This window comes from Schistocerca nitens, chromosome 3 (genome assembly GCF_023898315.1).
Source record: "Schistocerca nitens isolate TAMUIC-IGC-003100 chromosome 3, iqSchNite1.1, whole genome shotgun sequence".
Classification (NCBI taxonomy): Eukaryota; Metazoa; Arthropoda; class Insecta; order Orthoptera; family Acrididae; genus Schistocerca; species Schistocerca nitens.
Genome location: NC_064616.1, coordinates 550682259 through 550703551, shown reverse-complemented (window position 1 = coordinate 550703551; position 21293 = coordinate 550682259). Strand labels below are relative to the sequence as shown.

At 40.9% G+C, this 21293-nt stretch overlaps 1 protein-coding gene across 4 annotated transcripts in view; it reads right to left on the bottom strand.

Moving 5' to 3' along the window:
- LOC126248455 (thrombospondin type-1 domain-containing protein 7A-like) overlaps positions 1-18637 on the bottom strand; it is a 1193762-nt gene extending 1175125 nt beyond the window's left edge. For all 4 annotated transcript variants that reach the window (XM_049949448.1, XM_049949449.1, XM_049949450.1 and 1 more), the window contains exon 1: positions 18542-18637. The gene's annotated coding sequence lies outside the window, so the exon portion shown is untranslated. The remainder of the gene's footprint in view (positions 1-18541) is intronic.
- Positions 18638-21293: the final 2656 nt, after the last annotated feature.

Here is a 21293-nt window from a genome sequence, read left to right as displayed (position 1 = left end):
TTACACGCTCCCTGTGGAACCCGCATTCCCAACTTAATGTCCTCACACAACAGTCGTAGTGTCCCTGCCCATTACACTCATTGCTCGCGGCAGACAATCTTACCGAGTCCCGTAAGAGTTCCGGCAATGCGTGTGCATCCAGCACAGAAGAAGAAGGTCAATGGCCGGTTAGCCTTAACTATATGAAGATGGTACTGTTCTTTCGGACATATCCATAATTGCAAAAAGTGTTGTTTCAGGTGCAGGATGTTGTGCACGAACTTACCTCTAGATTATGGACCATAAATGTTCGATGAGATTCATGTCGGGCGATCTGCATAGCATAATCTTTCACACGAACTGTCCAGAATGTTCTTCGAACCAGTCGTGAACAACTGTGGCCCAGTGCCATGACATCCTTGTTCGGAAACATCAAGTCCACGAATGACTGCAATTGGTTTTCAAGCAACCGAACATAGCCATTTCCTGTCAATGATCGGTTCAGTTGGACCAGAGGATCAAGACCATTCCATGAAAACACAACGAACACATTATGGAGCTACCACCAGCTTGCACAGTGCCTTGTTGACAAATTGGCAACTTGGGTCCATGGCTTCATGGAGTCTATGCCACGTTCGAACCCTACCATTAGCTCTTACCAGCTGAAATCGGGACTCATCTGACCAAGCCACAGTTTTGCAGTTGTCTAGGGTGCTACCGTTGTGGTTGGTTCGTTGATTCGGGGTGGGAACAAACAGCGAGGTTATCAGTCCTATCGGATTAGGGAATGATAGGGAAGGAAGTTGACCGTGCCCTTTCAAAGGAACCATCCAGACATTTTCTTGAGGCCTATTTGGGGAAATCACGGAAACCTACATCAGGATGGCCGGACATGGCTTTGAACCGTCGTCCTCCAGAATGCAAGTCCATTGTGGCAACTGTATTGTCACGCCCCCAGGAGAGGCGTTGCACTCAATGTCGTGTTGTTAGCAAAGACACATGCGTTCGTCGTCTGCTGCCATTGTCCATTAACGCCAAATTTCGCCACAATGTCGAATCGGATAACTTCGTCTTTAGACGCACATTGATTTCTGAGGTTATTTCAAGCTGTGTTGACAACTCTGCTTATGCGCCGTTGCTCTCGGTCGTTAAGTGCATTGTCCGTTCTGAGAGGTAATGCCCACTCTTCACACTGTGGATCTCAAAATACTGAATTCCTTGAGGATTTCCGAAAGGGAATGTCTTATGCGTCTAGCTCCAACCACCATTCCACGTTGAAAGTCTATGAACACCTGTCGTGCGACAATAATCACGACGGATAGCCGCACGGGGTAGCTGCGCGGTCTAGGGCGCCTTGCCACAGTTTGCGCTGTTCCCCCTGTCGGAGGTTCGAGTCCTCCCTCGGGAGTGGGTGTGTGTGTTCTCCTTAGCGTAAGTTAGTTTAAGTTAGGTTAAGTAGTGTGTAAGCCTAGGGACCGACGACCTCAACAATTTGGTCTCATAGAACCTTACCACAAATTTCCAAATATCCATGACGGAAATCTTTTCACATGAACACATAAGTACAAATGACATCTCCGCCAGTGCACTTCCCTTTAATACCTTGTGTATGCGATACTCCCGCCAGCTGTATATGTGAATATCGCTAGCTCATGACTTTTGACACTTCAGTGTATTTATCAATCTCTGATAGACATGCTCTGTTGCAAAATACTCCGTGAGGCAGAAAAGTCGAGGAGCTATGAGAGTGTTATGTAAATTTCAACGGAAGTGTTGTATCTTTAAAGTGTTTGTGAAGACATGTCCTCTTGCTGTCATATCTCCAATAAAATCGGAAATATGACCAGGTACTCAAAGAACTTGTCACAAATATAAAAGGCTCTACTCATACCCTCGAGTCGATAGACTGAAGCCAAAGTTGTTGCATTAGGTTTTCAGACGTGTGCTTGAAAAAATTCAGTGGATTTTCTGAACGGTAGATTTCAAGGAAAGAACGCACTACGAGAATTTAACGCCCTGTTGACGATGAGGTTACGAAAGAAGTGTCTATTTCATAAGAAAATATTTCACTCAGGCCAGAGTCTTGAGAAGATCTAGAAAACTACTGAGTATCTAATGAAACCTCTAAAAAGAAAAACAGGCGTATCATAATAATGTCAAGTATGACGGTTCGAATGTGAGGACAACACAACACACGGTCTCCGAACTGACCTGGAATCGAACACGGGTCGCTACGTTTGTCAATCCCCTGTTCTGTCTACGCTGTCTGGTATATGCCAAGTAGTTATTGCTTTACCGGCTATTAGGAGAAGCTACATTTTGTATTAAGGACGTTGCTATGAATTTTCTCCGTCTATCGTCGGCGAAAGTCACAAGGAAAGAAGTTTTGATACTTACGCAGAATTGTCTGAATGACTAATGTGAACGAGTTCCTTTTGTTAACTGAAATACGTTGTAGAAATGCTTTCAACGTAAATGTTTCTGCTATTATTCAGAACTTCATTTAGAGAATAATCCAATCAACAAAAGCATCGAAGCTATTTTTGCAACCCTAATCATCATTCAGCATAAAGCTACAAGAGCAGTGGGCCAATGCGGAGGAGGTGCCTGTAATTTTTCGTAATTTACCGATGTAATTTTCTGTTCGAGACTGCTGATATCGGGCTTCTTAGTTGGATATGTAAATTTAATTCCAGAATTAACAAATTTAATATGTGTTATTATGGTTGGTACCTATAACCTGATCGTAAAACATCGCTTGGGTGCAATAAGACCACAGTAAAACAAGAGGGCAGTTATTTACAGCAATCGCCATTCAGGCATCAAAGATTGACTATGTAACAGTTAGATGTTGCTCATGCAGAACTCATAAAATGCAACCAGCGATCTGGTATTTATTTTTATTAAAATCGTTGACTATGAAGGCGGAATTAAAAAGTCGTATTTTCAAAATGGTTCAAATGGCTCTGAGCACTATGGGACTCAACTGCTGAGGTCATAAGTCCCCTAGAACTTAGAACTACTTAAACCTAACTAACCTAAGGACAACACATACATCTATGCCCGAGGCAGGATTCGAACCTGCGACCGTAGCGGTCGCGCGGTTCCAGACTGTAGCGCCAGAACCGCTCGGCCACCAGCGGCCGGCAGTCGTATTTTCACATCTTTCATAATGTATGGTGCATTTTTCTTCGAGAAGTCTTTCTCGTGACACAAATGTAATGTAAAGATGTATCGAAGCAGCAGGGCTATCTGATTTTCGATTTTTATCTTTACAGTATTCATCAGTTATCAGCACGTTGAAATTATCCACAGGTTAAGTTTAATGTAAGTCCAATCTACGGGGCAACACTAAGTGTAAAACTGTCAGTACAATAGTTTTGTTAACAGTTTTAAGAGCTCTCTTTTTTAAGGGAAATGAATTTATTTCGTTTCGTGTACGAAATATAAATCAGAAACAAACATTTTGTTACTAACTTGCTTTTAAGCATTTTATGTAAACAAACATTTTGTGGTTGAATTGCGCGGTAAATCTGCTGGGCTAAACCTACAGCAAAGAACATGTCATTTAGGAACAGAGTCAACAGATTACAATTGTAATGTCGCTACATATTTGAGGTGAAGATACGCCTTTGTAGATAAACCTTTCATTAAGCTTGTATGTGTAGGCGGCAATTCATTTACGTATATTAATTTTAGAAGTGACCAGGTATCATGAAATTGTCAGAATATACACACAGTTGCATCCTAAAAGTGTTTTCGTATTACTTTGGTTTACAGGCAATAAAACTGGAAGAATGAAAATGTGACTTAAGTATAGATGATGCAACTGGTGTATCTCACCTGTACGACCAAAAAATTTGAAGTTTATTTTCTACAATGGAATTGTTTCGTAAGCATGGGTTTCATCAGCCAGTAATATAAGAGAAATATTTAGATGCATAACATTCACTGTATTCTTTTTCAGAAATAGAGTTTCATCAACCGTACATCAGTAGCGGATCGCTATGTTACGTAGGGAGTATTATCACAGAAAATCACGTTTAGTTATGTGCAGAAAATTTTATTCATTTTGAAATTTTCATGTAGAATATACGCGTATGTGATCATACTGTTATATAAAGATAGAAACTGCACAAAATTTAGCAACCGACAATTCATGCAAACAATAGGAATTTCACAACACCAACTTCGGAATTTGAAGGAAATATCAGTTATAATTCGAAGCCTTTCATTCCAATAGAATCTGTTTGCGTACATGTTAGCTAGCGTCACGGCATCTTACTACAGAGAACCTCCCTTCACAATCAAATTCATTCAAGAACAGATGCAAGTGCCTCTTCGGTGCGCTGATAAATGAGATAGCGTGAGAGCGATAAGACAAAACCGTAGCCGGGAAGATTTCCTCCCTTGTATCTTTAAGTCGGTGATTCCGCAGGAAGACTATAGCAGATAGCGCCATAAATTCTGGTCCCAGTCCTTTAACGGCAAAGCAATAATGGCGAAGTAGCATTCGTAGAAGAATTACGGCGGTGAATAGCCGCATGCAACTAAGATCGTCAGCGGTCGGCTACAGATCTTTTACTCTTTATGCGGGAAGGAAAGACAGTTCATTCTGTAAGTGATGGGCGTTTGAAAAAGGCAAATGGCCGCGACATGAAAAACAAATTTTAGCATTATACAATATTCATCGCAAAGAGTTAACAGTGTACTGTCAAGATACCTTTCATAAGCCGTCACAACTTTTTTTTCTCTAGAGCTTCATGCGAATGTCCTCAGATTAAGAAGTAACTATCTCAAAAAGTTGTTCGGAAACGTGAATATATTGTTATTTTTGACACTAAAACCTCACTAAAGAAAAAGAAAATCAGACCGATCGATGTTTCTGGCGGAAAACGATGACACGAAAAATTCTATCACATTTACTTACAAGTCATTTGCTTTCTTTTTCAGACATTTGCGGCTGTTAAGTGATTTTAACAATGTTTAAAATGTAATATTACAGTTTACATTTCACCACTCATTATAAAATTCCTGATTTTTGTCTTAAATGCGTAAGGTAGAATTTAGAATTTTCTTAACCTATACCTTAAACTTTAATGAAATAGAATACTTAAAGAAGGAAGTGATAATTATAACACTCGTAGTTTGCTACCGTTATTCATTCTTCTTGAGTACATACGGGAAACTGCGAAGACAATATATACACTCCAGAACAGAATTAAAGAATCACTTTTTCGAAACCCCGTTATTGTCTCTCATTGCTGTGCATAAGTTTCCAATTTGACTCGAAAGTGCCTACAACCTTGCTCTGTAAGGGTGCAAAAGCGTGGCATCATTCGACTTCACCCTCGGACTGGGCGACGCTTCAAGCAGTAACGTGTCGACGCATGCGGAAGTCGCTCGGAAGTACATGTGAGGCATAAGGTGATGTAATAATGCCACATTCTCCAAAATTCTGCCCAATACCACGGTGGGAGTGTCAGACGATGATAAGGTCGTCACAGCTCCTCTTACCCACATTTCACCTCTTTTTGGGGCGTTTGCGATGGAGGTCAGAACTGCGACATCCACCGTTGATATCAAGCGGTTCTGTTATGTGTGGCCGAGAAAAACATTTCAGACACTCTGCCACTCACAAGGGACACGTAGAGGCCTCACTGGGTGGCATAAGGGGCGTCAATGAAACCACCTATTATCCTGGAGTATTGATTCCCACAGTTTTCACGGTAGTAAACGACAGTTAGTAGTGCGCTGAGCAACTGAAATACTTTCTTGACAATCTTTGATACTGCTGACACCTTTGAACGTTTCAGTCCTTCTCTAAGGACATTGCGGGGCTGTATCCGCATTGAAAGTGATCGCACCTCTTTGGAGTTGTGCGCGAAGGCATTTTTTTCTCTCGTGTACAGGTTGGAAGCATTAGCGACCTTTCAAAACCATTCGACGAAATTTGAACGTGATCCGCAACAGCTAGGAGTACTTATACTTTTTCATTCCTTCTGTTTTCCTCTCTACTTTGCGTGATCACATTAACATGTTCGTGAATAAATAGCATAGGTCCCTCAAAGAGCCCACAGTTCGGCAACATGCTCGATGCCACCACGCAACTTTGTTGAGCACGTCAGAGATGTACCTTCAGAAATTTCGACACAAAATCTCACTGGCGGCTGCTCTAGTGCCTTGGGTTAAGCAACCACTTCGACACTCCTCGGTTGAGGTTTGTCTACCTTCAGAAGCTAGACCAGTCGCTAGGCTGATTTGGTGTCGAAGTTTGTGACAAGTAAATTTGTAGCGTGCCCTAAATAGATGCGTTGGTGGCACCGAGTATGTTGTCGTGTCCAAGGGGGGGGGGGGGTGTTTGACTACGAACTCCTTACCGTTTTATACACGTCTATCTTAATGCTGCACTCCTACAGAAAGCAGGAGAGCTGAAAAAGCGTATGTACGCTCTGATGCTTTGGGTCATGTGCAAATTTCGTCGAATGGTTTTAACGCTCCCTACTGATGCCAACCTGTACACGAGATTAAAAACTGCACTGCACACGGCGCTCAAAATGGGTGCGATCACGTTCAATGCAGATACAGCTCAACCATGTCCTTAGAGAAGGTTGAGACGTCCGAAGGTGTCCGCTACGTCAAATGTTGTCAAGAACACTTACCACCTGCTCATCGCACTACCAACTATCGTTTTTGACCGCGAAATCTGTGAGAATCAACGCTCCAGGGAAATGAGTGGTTTCATTGGCGTCGTTTATGCCACCAATGAGACCTTTTCGTATCACTTCTGCGTGGCAGAATATCAGTGTGGGTAAGAGGGGCTGTGACGACCATATAATTGTGCCTTAGGGCAGAATTGTGGAAAAATTTGCACCAATATAACATCATTACCCCACCTTACAGCTCAAAGCTATGGCCTTTTTTTGCATGTGTCGACACGTTGTTCTTTGAATCGTCTCCGAGTCCGAGGGTGGCTCGACAGGGAGCCACGCTTTTGCACCATTACAGAGGAAGGCTGTAAGCATCTTTGAACCAAATTTGAAACTTATGCACAGCAACGGGAGACAGTTACGTGGTGTTCAGAAAGTGATCCTTTAATTGGGTTGCGCAGTGTGGTTAATCTCCTCGATGTGTACTGCTCGGTGTTCATTTCTAATTCATGCAAAGGGCAGACCTTTGGAATTACGACTGTTGTTACTCCTAAGCATTTGGTGAAATTTTTTCCACTCCAACAAAATTTCACATGTCGGCTCTACATAACGAAAAATCCCGTACCCATTCTTGAGATATCTCTCTTCTCCACTTTGCCACATATTTATAGTCTAATTTCATGTTAATTCCGCACACGTGTCAATACCTTTTGGCGAATAAACATTTATTACTTATTTCTAGATTAGTTTTTGGCGAGAATGACATAGCTGTAGAATTAAAAATACATGGGATACTATTTTTCTGTGGTGTGTCACTTAAATCGAACAAGAATATGGTGTGGATAATTATTACGGCATTTATTTTTTAATTTTGTAGAATGTATGCTATCTCAGCCATATCACACACCAGTTTCCTCCATTATATCTGGTTCTACTCTCGGCAAGTAATTCATCCGAGCTAACTTAAACAAGAAATATTCATGTATGTGGAACAGTACTCTAGAATTTGACGATCGTCTATTATGTATCTTTATGTACACTTCTGAATATCTATATTATTAGATTTTCTGCTAATTTTCTTATGTTTTATTATAATAGTGGGGTCATATTAATGTTCTTTCAGACAGAATATCTCACACAATAGCTCTCTTACCTTTATCAAATTTGGTTTTATGGAACGCATTGTTTTGTGCTTTTCATTGAATTCCGACTAGTATTCTTTTTTGTCATTATATCACATAATGTTATCTGGTCAAATGGTCTTTATAATAATAATGATAATAATAATAACAATAATAATAATAAAGGACTCTTGTCCAAAGAACGGAAGCTATTATTAACAGGACACGTACATTGAGGCACCATTTAAAAACGAATTAAAGTTTACACATTAAGAAAAGTGTACACGTTGAGGTTAGTAATTACTCTCGTCATATAGCCAGATGTAACCTGCTCACCTACAGGAAAGTATGAATATGTGTTTGAAGAACGTGTAATTTTATGATCTTAATCCAAACAGTTTCTGTAAGACGTGAATTGCGTTACAGAGCTGCAGAAGACGAATCTTATGATCATCAGGGCAACGTACGGTATAGAGCAGAGATGTGTCGATGTAAAAAAATGTTTGCGCTATTGTGGTTAGAAGGATCATGATCCTCATTTCACTGTAAAAGAAATGCTGTGATGTTGCTACATATTTAGTTGTCTAGAATAACTGATTAACTTTTTATTTAGAAAAACGGTGTAGACTCGTATATCGGGAGAGGAAATCGAAACCTACTACACTAGTTATATTATGGAAAACGATACGTGAGTGTAGTAAACAGGAATGTCGATGATCCGTGCCAAGATTTATGTTTCTGGTAAATCGGTCCTTAGTACTTAATTGACCGATTTTTACCATTTATGCCGGGAATGGAGGGAGATTTTTAATCATGTTGTGAGATACGACGTTTTAAAAGGTGAAGGCACTACGTCAACGAGAACAACTTTCAGTTAGTATTTGAAAATCTGTTCATGAAAACTAATGTAAGCTGCGTTAGACGTTATTTACGGGATGGATTAGTTGATTAGCTGTGTGTAAACGTTCTGACATTACTGTACTTACGAGCAAGAGCGTACAATAAAAGTTCTCTGATTAACGCTTGTAAATTGAAACAGATCAGCTATGGTACGCGAGGAATTAATCAGGAAAGGTTAAGAAGAATCGTTGTTTATTTAAAGTGTAATATGACTTATGACTGAGATTTATCGGGAACCCGAAATGGGAATAACTAATCATTTGCTGGCGCTGTTGCCTGTCGGACTGAAATTCTATTGAATTTAATTCTTTCCAACAACTTATACAGCAATGGAAGTGATAGCAGTCAGAAGTGGTGTTCGTGACCGCTATGATTCATTCTTCTCCCCGCGCAACCTAATGCGGAATGTCGTTCGTTCACGCAAACGCTGACGCAGTTCTATGCCATGGCCCAGTACTTAGTTCCTCTATTTTTATTGTCACTGGAGGAAAAATTATCCGATGTAAAGATTTAAGAGAAGACCTTGTCGCTATTGAGATAAAATGGTCTTCTCTTTTCACGGTGTAAGCCGTCTAGCTTAACGCGAAAATCTATAAGAAGAGGAATGCTGCAAGTCCTGACATACCGCTTATCCTTCTCTTTTTGCTTCGTTCAAACTTTAATGTGTGTCACTAGAAAATTTGGTGAAACTCGTTTCTTATTTCACAGCGATCCTTGTCTCATTTCAGTAGTCTGCTCGTTTCTGTATTCACCCTCGTTCAACATTCACATCGGGAGCTCGTAGCGAACCTCGAGAGCACAAACCCCGAGGGCCAACATTCTTTAATATGAGCCACGTATTCAGACACGAACTGCCAGCCGTTCGTTTCGCCTGACAGGAAGCGGGAGACATATGAATACCTAATGCCTCATAATTCAGCGGCTTAGTGATGCGGTTATCTGAGAACCCCCTCCCTCCCCTCCCACCAACAGACACATGCGCGCACACACATACACACACACACTCAGAGAGAGACAGAGAGAGAGAGAGAGAGAGAGAGAGAAGGCAAGCACAGATGCACGCAAATATGGCGAAAAAATTTTAACACTACATTTAGTATCAGGAAAACCATGTAACGTAGTACGGGGAGATCCTGTGGGAATCGTTTCATAAAATACAGATTTCGAAGGTGACTGCGAACAGAATCCTGCGATCCGGTTCTTTGGCATCAGTTGACCGAAACAAGGAATGATTTTATTTCCGGGTGGCGTCCAGTCCCCACAGAATCTACAATATGCGAAAAAGTGTGATTTTCCGCTAAAGGGATCTCTACATTTCGTACTTTTCTGTAGCTTCAGTTTATGAGATACGTGACTGAATTTTATATGCGGATATAATACATAGAAACTGCGTTATCTGAAATAAAAAGGAATTCATTATATCAATGACATTCGTGCAATGCAAATTTTAGCGAAGCACATGGGAAATATTGTTGAACGATGAGGCTTTCTACGAGCGTTACGTTTTGTGCATCTTGTAAGATTGTGGGGTTGAGTCCCTCACTGTAATTCTTTTAAATTTTCAGTTTTTTACGTTACTTAAACCGCAAATAAATCTACATATTGTATTTTTTAATATTTTCGTAGACGATATGGGAAGGGAAAGCAAAGGAAAATTTTGGATTGAGAATAATTTTTTTTGGATAAGATTGTATTTACAACGTCCACGAGTATTCTGCAAGTAACTTCCATGAAGAGATTCCAACTGCAGCGTAGAGGATATGGTATTACGTCAGTTTAATTTTAACTTTCGAGCAATCTTCGGCAGCTGCACGCGAACAATAGGCTCCTGGTGAAGCCAGCTCATGCAAATCAGCACCTGTAAAAGAATAAAATCTAATTTCATACATGACGATCTGCTGTACGCCTTACTATCCCTTCATGGAAAGTATTTGGAATCCCGCATTGTCTTTACCTTTCCTTCTCATGCCTTTTATGAAAAGGTAAATAAATACAATGTACCCAGCATTATTCCCGTTTATGTGCATGGTGGGTAACATAAAAATTGAAAATAAAAGAATTTATACGTAGGGACTAGACTGGACTACCCTTGGATTACTATTGTGTACGTTTGGCGCAGCAGAAACAGTACACAACGTTATTAGAGGCAAGATCATACATCAGCAAACAACGTAGTATGTCTTCCAAAGATGGATTGATGCAGGTAATGCATATTTTCAGACATCTTCGTCAGTACCATGCTATCAGTTTCGAATAGAAGACTTGGTGCTGCAGGCAAATTATCATCACATGTTTTTTTTTTTCTGACGACTGAATCTGCATTCGTAATTGATTTGGTCTACTATTTACGTTTAGATTTACTGAAAATACATCTATTATAACTTTATACAGATTCTATGTCGTCGTCCAATACTGAACTTAAAATGTTATTTTTAAAGGTTTTCGATGACACCAGCCCTATGTTAGCCAAAAATGTGGACTGAAACACTAGAGTGATAGTTAAGAGAGCAAGAAGATTACATGGCAGAATCGTCCACAACTCTTTGATATGTTATGGTACTTAGCTTCAACGAGGGAATGGTGATGCTTGTCAGAATATTTCTCACTGCCAGAATGTTCAACCCCCGACACAAACACGCCCAGAAGCCGGTATCTGCAGTCACAGCTCCGAAAACCTTATACTGTTACAACGTACGTAGTTTCATGCAAAATATTGGTTTGTTCTTAGGCAGAAATAGATTGACAGACTGAGTAGAAGGATTTAGTCGGATTTCTGTTAACAGAAAACATTCCTTTGATTAAGAATCGTGATATTTCAAATCATTCGGCAGGCAGAACATAATAACAGATATCTGCATTGTTGTCGTACTGCAAGTATTTTGGGTTTGTATATTACGAATAAAATTTGTTTGTGTTTCATATCTGTACACGATGCACTCTGTGTATATATTTTATGTGTATCGTTAGCTGTCTCTGAATAGCTGCAAAAACAAAAAGAGAAGACATACGTAACCTAGGCATCAACACTTTGTCTCCTCTTACTTCGGGATTCTTCAGCACTTCAGGAACACGCTTTGCACCACATTCCAGAACATTCCAGAACATTCCAGTAATGTCAGAATGTTGGCGTTTCAGTAGAAATAATATCTCACATTTTCTCTTACTTCCCAGGAGGATATTTATAACAGTACTTCCTTTCAGAGATTCCGTTCAGGCAACATCTCCCCGTCTGTCGGTTTCGCGTCTTAAGATTTTTTTCCAGTCCGGCGACGGTTAAAATAGACTTGACGGCGATGTAATTCTCTCTTCTACTAAACTCCATTCAGAAACGTCTATGTACTGTTCAGTACGTGGTGTAGCTTGGATGTGCCACCGTACAGAGAAGTGTTTCCTTCCGCCCTCGTGTCCTCCAGAATATATCTGACTCATTTTTTTAAAAAAATATCAAGGCGGCATTTTTTGTGTGGAATTACTGGTATGTTCTGAGATTTTCGTAATTCATTTAGGTTAAATTGTAAGCGATATGTTTAGTGGTGTACCGCTAACTACTGCTGAAGCGTGTTGTTGTCTTGGGTTAGAATTCCAAGTTTACTCTCACAACAAACACTTATAACTAGAAAATAAAGGCGTGCTGAAATTTGTAGCATGAACGTTTTGCGTTATACATACATTTCTTTTTTGTACAAGCCACCTGCAACTGGTTTGCTGGAGCGTACTTTTGTCAGCCATGTGAGCGACATCGGTACGATTTTGTACAGATAAGTGAAGTATAATACATTGTGAGAAAAGTGCTGTGATTCAACTTGGGTTGTTTAATTAGGCTAAAGAGAAGGCGTAACGAACTGGCTCAGACAGTTCCAGTAGAAGTCGGTGCAAGAAACAGCACAATTTCCATTCTACGGATTATAAATAACGCATCCAAATATAAACCGGCAGTTTTAGTTCTGAACCATTTTTCATTAAAAAAAAAGGCTTTCCACGAAAAAATTCCAGACAAATGTATTTATAAAAGAGCTTCGCCAACTCGTCATCACCGATTTCGTCCAAATCGATTGCATGTGCTAAGCTTGTCGAGAAATGGAAGTGACGGAAGTGGGAGCTCCAAATGGTCAAGCGTTTAGAAAAAAATGCCTTTTTTTGCACTGGTCGAACGAGGCATGAGCCATTTGAGGTGGGATTTCCAGACGGTTTCTCGCAGAATCTCTAAGCGTCTTTGGACCAACTGCTGTGTAATCTGTATTAAAGACTCTGACTAAATAGAATCATTCTTTATAATATTCGGATTATTCGAGCTACAAGTCTAGTTAATGCTTTCACTTACATGTTGTTTCAATATGTTCCGTAACTCTCTTTCTCAGATGGGGCAAGAGCAGAGCTCTTTTGTTTTTCATATCCAAAAAGACAACTAAGGAACCAATCGAAATATCGTGTAAATGAACAGATTAACTTGGCTGACAGCTAGCATTTCTGGAGATTACTTCGCCGACGTATCATCCGATATGAGTATTATCATAATTCTTGATGAAAAGCAACTTTAGATACGGTGACGTAAAACTGCTTCCGAAGAAAATGTACACGTTTCCATTAAAAAATGTGTGTTACGAAATCTTGTCAGAATAGGTCTGGAAGCAATGTAAGAGACCACTTTAAGTCCGTGGCACTAAGAAAGGGACGTTACCTACTTGCCATAACCCATTTCTGCCAAATGATATGCTGGGCTTGGCCAGGAATGAAAGAGACAGAAGAGGGAGCTACATATGGCCAATCGTTTCGTAAAATTAGAATTTCTGGCGCGTGTCGGGCAAGGAATGAGCCATATATGTAAGCAGAGTTTCCAGACATCAGTTGGTGCAGCGGAAAAATTACAGATTGGCGATCAAAAGGTCGTGAGGTTGAGTCCTTCGGCGGAATTATTTTTAATTTTAAATGTTTTGCGTTACTTAAACAGCAAATAAACCTAAATAATACTCAAGATATTGTATTTATTAATATTTTCATAGAAGACATGGACAGGAAAAGCGAAGGGATATTTGAGATTGAAAATAAATTTCCTACAAAAGACTGTGTTTATAACGTCCACGATGATTCTGTAGGTGACTTGCCATGAAGGTATTCTAAACACAGCGTACAGAATTTCGTATTATGCTAGTTTAATTTTGATCTTTGAGCCATCATCGGCAGCTACACGTGAAGAATAGTTTTCCGGTGAAGATCGCGAGAAAACTACCGCTGTCCATATTATTACGGTGAATATCACCCCCGTACGTGCAAATCTGCACCTGTAGAAGAATAAAAATATCTAATTTTATGCACGGCATTCTCGTGTGCGGCTCATAATTCATTCCTAGAAACGTATTTCAAATCCGAAATATTTCTTTGTCCTTCCTTCTGGTGTCTTTTATGAAAATATTAAATAAAATATATTGAGTAGTATTCTGTATTATGTGCAGCATGAGTAACGTAAACAGCGAGAGGAAATTTTTTACCGCATAGCGACTGGACCCCACGACCGTGCGATTACCGTTGTGTATGGGTAAAGCTACAGAAAGGGTACACAACGTTAATCCGAGGGTCGTGCGGTAGAGACCCGAAGCGAAAATATTGTATTTTCAATTTTTACTTTACTCCCACTGCACGCCCGCATCTCGTGGTCGTGCGGTAGCGTTCACGCTTCCCACACCCGGGTTCCCGGGTTCGATTCCCGGCGGGGTCAGGGATTTTCTCTGCCTCGTGATGGCTGGGTGTTGTGTGATGTCCTTAGGTTAGTTAGGTTTAAGTAGTTCTAAGTTCTAGGGGACTGATGACCATAGCTGTTTAGTCCCATAGTGCTCAGAGCCTGAGCCCACTGCACGTAAACCGAAATAAAGTTCAGTACACTGTATTTATTAATATTTCCATAAAAGGTTTGGAAAAAAAACACAAAGGAAAATTTGTGATTTCAAATCCGTTTCCAGGGAAGGATTGTAAGGAGTACACGAGAAATTAGTACACAAAATTAAATATTTTTATTATTTTGCAGATGCAGATTTGCACGTGCTGGGGTGATATTCACCGTAAAAACAGAGGCAGCGGTAATTTTCTCGGCATCTTCACCGGGAACCTATTCTTCGTGTGCAGCTTCTAAAGATTGCTAGATGGTCAAAATTAAACTAACGTAATACGGCGTACTGTACGCTGTAATTAGAATCCCTCCATGGGAAGTTACTCACAGAATACCTGTGGACGTTTTAAACACAACCTTCTGTAGGAAATTTATTTTCAATCCCAAATATCTCTTTGATAATCCTCCCTACGTCTTCTATGAAATTATTAATGAATATAACATGTTGAGCATTATTTACGTTTATTTGCAGTTTCAGTAACATAAAAATATTCAAAATTAAGAAGAATTCTGGTGAGGGACTCAACCCCATGACTTTTGGATCACCAGTCTGTAATTTTTGCGCTGCTCCAGCTGATGCCTGGAAACTCCGATAACATAAATGGCTCACACCATGTGTGACGCACGCCAAAAATACTGTTCTAGAGCTTCTACTTCTGTCTCTTTTATTTATGGACCATACCCCAACACACCATAAATTTGGAGGAAGTCGGTGATGACGAGTAGGCCCCTTCTTAATGCCACAGACTGAAAGTGGTCTCTTACACTGCTTCCATACCTCTGCTCAGAAGTGTTAGTAAAACCTGATTTTTTATTGTAAACATTACATTTTCTTCTGAAGTAGTAACCGTCACTGTAGCTAAGGGCGCTGTTCATCAAGAACTTGGGTAATACCGATCGTTGGAATACCTTCTCAAAATAACCTTCAGCGTTTCTAGTTGTCAGCCAAGTTAATCTATTCATTTAGACGATATTTCGATTGGTTTCTTAGCTGTCTTCCTCAGGTACGCCAAACAACAGAGCTGTGCACTTAGCACATCCGAAAAAGACAGTTAGGGGATATCTTGAAATAACGTGTAAATGAAAACAAGCCTTGATGCTCAAACGGTCTGAATATTATAAAAACGTTCCTTCTTTAGTCATAGTCTTTGTTACAACTACGCAGATGCTATAGCAGTCGTTACAAAGACCTTAACCCTGCTACCTCAATTGGATTATGCCTCATTCGACCCGCGCAAAAAATGCTTTTTTTTCTAAACTCTTGCTCATCTGCCACTTTTATTTGTAGCCAATCCTTACTATATACCATCAAATTTCCACAAAATCGATGATGACGAGCAGGTGCGGTCCCCTTGTGAGTCAACTTTTTTGGAACTTTTTCGTGGGAAGTTACTTTTTTTATTTATTGAAAAATAATTCAAGAGTAGAACTATTGGTTCATATTTGGATGCGTTTTTTGCAATCTGCAGTCTATTTCAACCGTCGCCAGATTGAAAAAAAGATTCTATGACTCGAAATCTATAGACGGGATGATGTTGCCTGAACAGAAGTCGTGAAAAAAAGTTTTATTATAGATATCCTCCTGGAAAGTAAGAGAAAATGTGAGATATTATTTCTACTGAAACGCCAGAATTCCTAAACTAGTGGAATGTTCTGGAATGGGGGCATACAGAGTGTTGCTGGAGCATTGAGCGTCCCGTGACAATAAGAGACTAAGTGTTGACACTAGGGTTATGCATGTCTTCTCATTTAGTTTTTGCACCTATTTAGGGAAACCTAATGACACACTTAAAATACATACACACAGTGCACCGTGTACACTTAGATATGAAACACAAACAAATTTTATTCGTAGGTATACAAACCCAAATTACTTGCAATACGACAGAAATGCGGAAACCTGTTATTGTTATTCTGCCTGGCGAATGATTTGACATAAGACGGACTCAGGCGAAGGAACGTTTCCTATTAACGACAATTCTACTGAATCCTTCCACTTACTCTGTCAATCTGTTTCCGCTCAAGAACAAACCATTATTTTTTCTCAAAGTAAGTACGTTGTAAACAATATATTCTTTTCGCAGCTGTGAGTGCCGATACTAGCTTCTGGGCTTGTTTGTGTCGGGGTTTGAACATTCTGGCAGTGAGAAATATTCTGATAAGTATCACCACTACGTCATTAAAGTTAAGTACCGTAACACGTCAGACAGTTACGGACGTTTCTGCTGTGTAACCTTGTTGCCGTTTTCATTTGATTATGAGTCTAGATGTTTGAATTCACGTTTTTGGGAAACATAGGGCTGGACTCTTCGAACATTGATATCTGTTGCATTTTAAGGTCAGTATTTTGCGACGACATAGACTCTGTAGAAACTTATAATAGATATTTTCAGTAAATCTAAACATAAATAAAAGATTAAATCAACTACAAATGTGAATTTAGTCAGCAGCAATAAACATTTTATGACGTTAATGTGTTTGCAGCGCGAAGTACTGTATTTGAAACTGACAGTATGGTACTGATGAAGACGTTTGAAAATAAGTATTACTTGCAACAATCAGTCTTTGAAAGACTTTTTCTTTGATGTATGGTCTAGACCATAAAATGAATATTAACGTGAGTATTATCGAAAATACTTGTAAGATGTGCAGACATTATGTGCAAAAACACGTATGACAGTGTAGATAAATGTTTATAACTGGAATACGCAGGCTCTGACGTGAGTTGAAAGTAAACTTTAAGGTTATTTATTTGTAGTGACACTGTATTTCATTAAAATGTGTTCGATAGCTGCATTCGCATTGGCAGGGATGTGATTACATTAGGCGATCCCACTTCTTTCCACGTGCAAAGAATGATATTCTTTGCTAGGCGTGAGAAAACTGCTTACGGCACGTCTCTCGATAATCGGGAGACATTTGTTGCTGTAGTGCGGCCCATGTATTGCTGGAATTGTAGTAAAATTTCGGTCCATGTGTAGTCTGACGGGCTGGACGTCATGGAGATCTTCTAAGATGATGGAGCTGTAAGTTATTTGATTTGCAAATTCAGCCAAAATCAAGTGATTGCATTATCATAAACAACATGTACAGAGAACAATATATTTATGTTCAGAGTCGACGGCGTGTTGCTTTGAAAGTGTTCTGCTGAAAATCAGTATTACCAGATACCTGACATGTATACGACGTAGCGTGCAGACATCTGATGAAGTCCTGAAAAAAAGAAGTACATGCAATATTTCACAGCATTCAACATAAAAATGGAACATTATACATATTGCTAATGGAAACGTTATATTCAAATAGATGCAAGAAGGAATATTGTCTCCCCATAAATATATCAGTAATTAGAAAGTTTTATGATGGACAATTATTATTCTCACGAAAAGAAAATTTTGTTCTAATTATTTTTCTAAAATTTCTGTCCAAAGAGTAAATAAACCGATACAGACACAGTGCACGCCTTATAGCATGGGAGGTCGAAAATAAATTTTTTCGTGCCCTTTACAATTTTATAATAAAATGGAAACTAGTTCGGTTTCGGGAGTCGTCTTACGCTGAAGATGTTAATTCTTAAGCGGAAAATATAGTGAAGGAAATTGTTGGTCAGCGTACTGTGCAGAGTGCAAGCTCTGTGTTCGAGAAAAAAGCATGTAATGTCCAAGACTAGAGTAGAAATAGTTGTAAACAAACATCTTATCAAAACGCATTCTAACGTATCAGATCTCGGTTTTACAAATTCGACTAGAGATTGTAGAGATTGGTATCTGTCTCGTCTGCGGCGCGAGCAGTCAGAGCGAGGACGACAATGAGACGAAAACACAGAAAGCGCGGCGAGCGGGCGGGTACGCGCTACCCGAGGCGGGGGCGCGTGCGACACCCGACGGCTACTGAGACACGCCGGGAAACCGCCTGCTACGGGCCGAGGAAGCGACCAACACCGAATCAATAGACCGCGCCGGCGCCAGAGGCAGCAGAGGCCGCGGAGGGAAAGCGCGCGGGTTACTCACCCCGACTGGTACCAGCAGCTGCGGCGGCGGCGGCAGTAGTGGCGGCTGCTAGCGGAGCTTCTTCCCTCGGCGTCCGGTCGCTCTGGCGGGTGGACGCCGACTGTGCAGTGGCCGGCGGCCGCCGGCGGTAGTCGCTGACCGGCGCGCGGGACCGCGCCTGCGCCGCCGGCGCTACCCTCTCCGCCCCTCCGCCCACGCCTCCCACTCCGACTGCCTCCCACTCCGTCTGCCTCCCACCTGCCGCCACCGCCACTATCTGCAAACACGGCCGGCGCCGTCGTTTCCGCGCACCGTAAGCGCAAAGGGGTAGCGCACGACATTTGCGCACACTGCCATGTGTGAGGGGAGGTATATGAGCCCGTCAGAGCTTCGGCTGAAAACACTGGCAGCAGAGACTTTCACAGCCTGCTCTAAATACCTCCACGAGTAGCAGAATTCTGGACTATAAAAATTGCTTTTGTTAACAATAGACAATGATGTCCAAACACTAGGAAACAACCGTAACGTGTGAAAATGGAGAAAAACTGACACCCAGTTCGATTACCTCGTTATGATACAATTGCAATATGCTACCACGGTGTCTGGCATCCAATTGTGTATGTATAGGGTGATTTAGCTGCCCCAGCCTATGGGTTTTATGCAACCTACAACACCATCAAATACCACTCACAAGATTTTCATATTCTCTCGGGAAAATTATTTGTCATACTGGAAGAAAGTGAACGGCATCTTTTTGTAGGAAATTTTTGTATGTAAATTATGTGCTGGAATACATTATCATTAGAGGCGATGGTTATCGAATTATTCAAGAAAAACGTACAGAAGTGACCTTCAAAGGCGTTTTTTCTTGTATAACTCGAGAACTATGGCCTACAACAAAAAACGTATCCCAGTGCAAAATGTAACAGCATTAAATTTCCTAAAATTGATCCTGCTCACTTTTTCTGTGGGACTAATGAGAGTGATATTCGAAAATAAAGGTCCGATCGGTCGTGAAATGGAAATTATGGTGAAAATCAAAAATGATTTATTTGCAGCAGTTTGCTGCACCTTCCAGCTACTTCTATAAATAGTCACTGCTTTCAGTTAGGCACTTTTCATAGCGTCGTTCCAACTTCCAATAACCTCATCATACAAGACAGATGCCTGTACTTTCTGTCATTTTTCTACGCTGGCCTGCAGTTCGTTGTCTGTGCCAAACGTTCTCTTCATAGCCAGCAGTGAGCAGAGATGAAAGTCAGAGGGAGCCAAGTACGGACAGTATCTACATCTACATCATCTACATCTACATCTACATCCATACTCCACAAGCCACCTGACGGTGTGTGGCGGAGGGTACCTTGAGTACCTCTATCGGTTCTCCCTTCTATTCCAGTCTCGTATTGTTCGTGGAAAGAAGGATTGTCGGTATGCTTCTGTGTGGGCTCTAATCTCTCTGATTTTATCCTCATGGTCTCTTCGCGAGATCTACGCAGGAGGGAGCAATATACTGCTTGACTCTTCGGTGAAGGTATGTTCTCGAAACTTCAACAAAAGCCCGTACCGAGCTACTGAGCGTCTCTCCTGCATAGTCTTCCACTGGAGTTTATCTATCATCTCCGTAACGCTTTCGCGATTACTAAATGATTCTTTAACGAAGCGCGCTGCTCTCCGTTGGATCTTCTCTATCTCCTCTGTCAACCCTATCTGGTACGGATCCCACACTGCCGAGCAGTATTCAAGCAGTGGGCGAACAAGCGAACTGTAACCTACTTCCTTTGTTTTCGGATTGCATTTCCTTAGGATTCTTCCAATGAATCTCAGTCTGGCATCTGCTTTACCAACGATCAACTTTATATGATCATTCCATTTTAAATCACTCCTAATACGTACTCCCAGATAATTTATGGAATTAACTTCTTTCAGTTGCTGACCTGATATTTTGTAGCTAAATGATAAGGGATGGTGTGTGATCAAACAGTTCCCATCGAAAACTCCGCAGGAGCGTCCTCATTGCCCCTACAGTGTGCTGCCGAGAATCGACATGAAGAAGGAAATACATGAAGGGTACGTTATGTAGGGCTGCATGAAATCAGGTGAAACCTCTCAGCGAGAACCCATACATGGCGGGATACAGTGCTGTTCTATGCTTCTTTATGTGCTCAGTGTATGCTCAGGATTGAAAAGAGTGACGTGATGCGACCGACACTCATACCAGAGATACTGCCCAACACATATGTGCACAGCTTCATCGGATTTTCATTATCGTTTCCCTTTCGCAACCCACTAGATCTTACTTTCACAATAGCCCTCGAACTTAGCGCCTAGCGAGTGATAGAATAAAGAGAATTTCACGTGTTGCTTTTGAAGACGTTGCAGGTTGCGTGAAATACATACGTAAGAACAGGTGAATCAGCCCATATTGCTCAACAGCATACTTTCAATCAGGATAGCTGTTGGTTATATGTAAGGGAGAAGACAATTAGTGCATGCAACTTCATTTTCCCGAAGAGCTACTGTGAAGAGCCTCTGACACATTGAAACAAATGTGTAACTTGATGCAGATCGACGAATGATGAAATGTTCATCCTTCTTCACAACGGACCAGCAGTTCATTATCATCATCCAGAGCCGGCCTGTTCACTGATATGGTCGTGCGACCTGGCTCACCACTTGCGTCTTAGTTGTGAACAACCGGCAGGCACATGACGAGTAATAGGGTGGGAAGAGTAGGGGAGAGGGATTCGGAACAAGGTAACTCGGCACGAGAAAC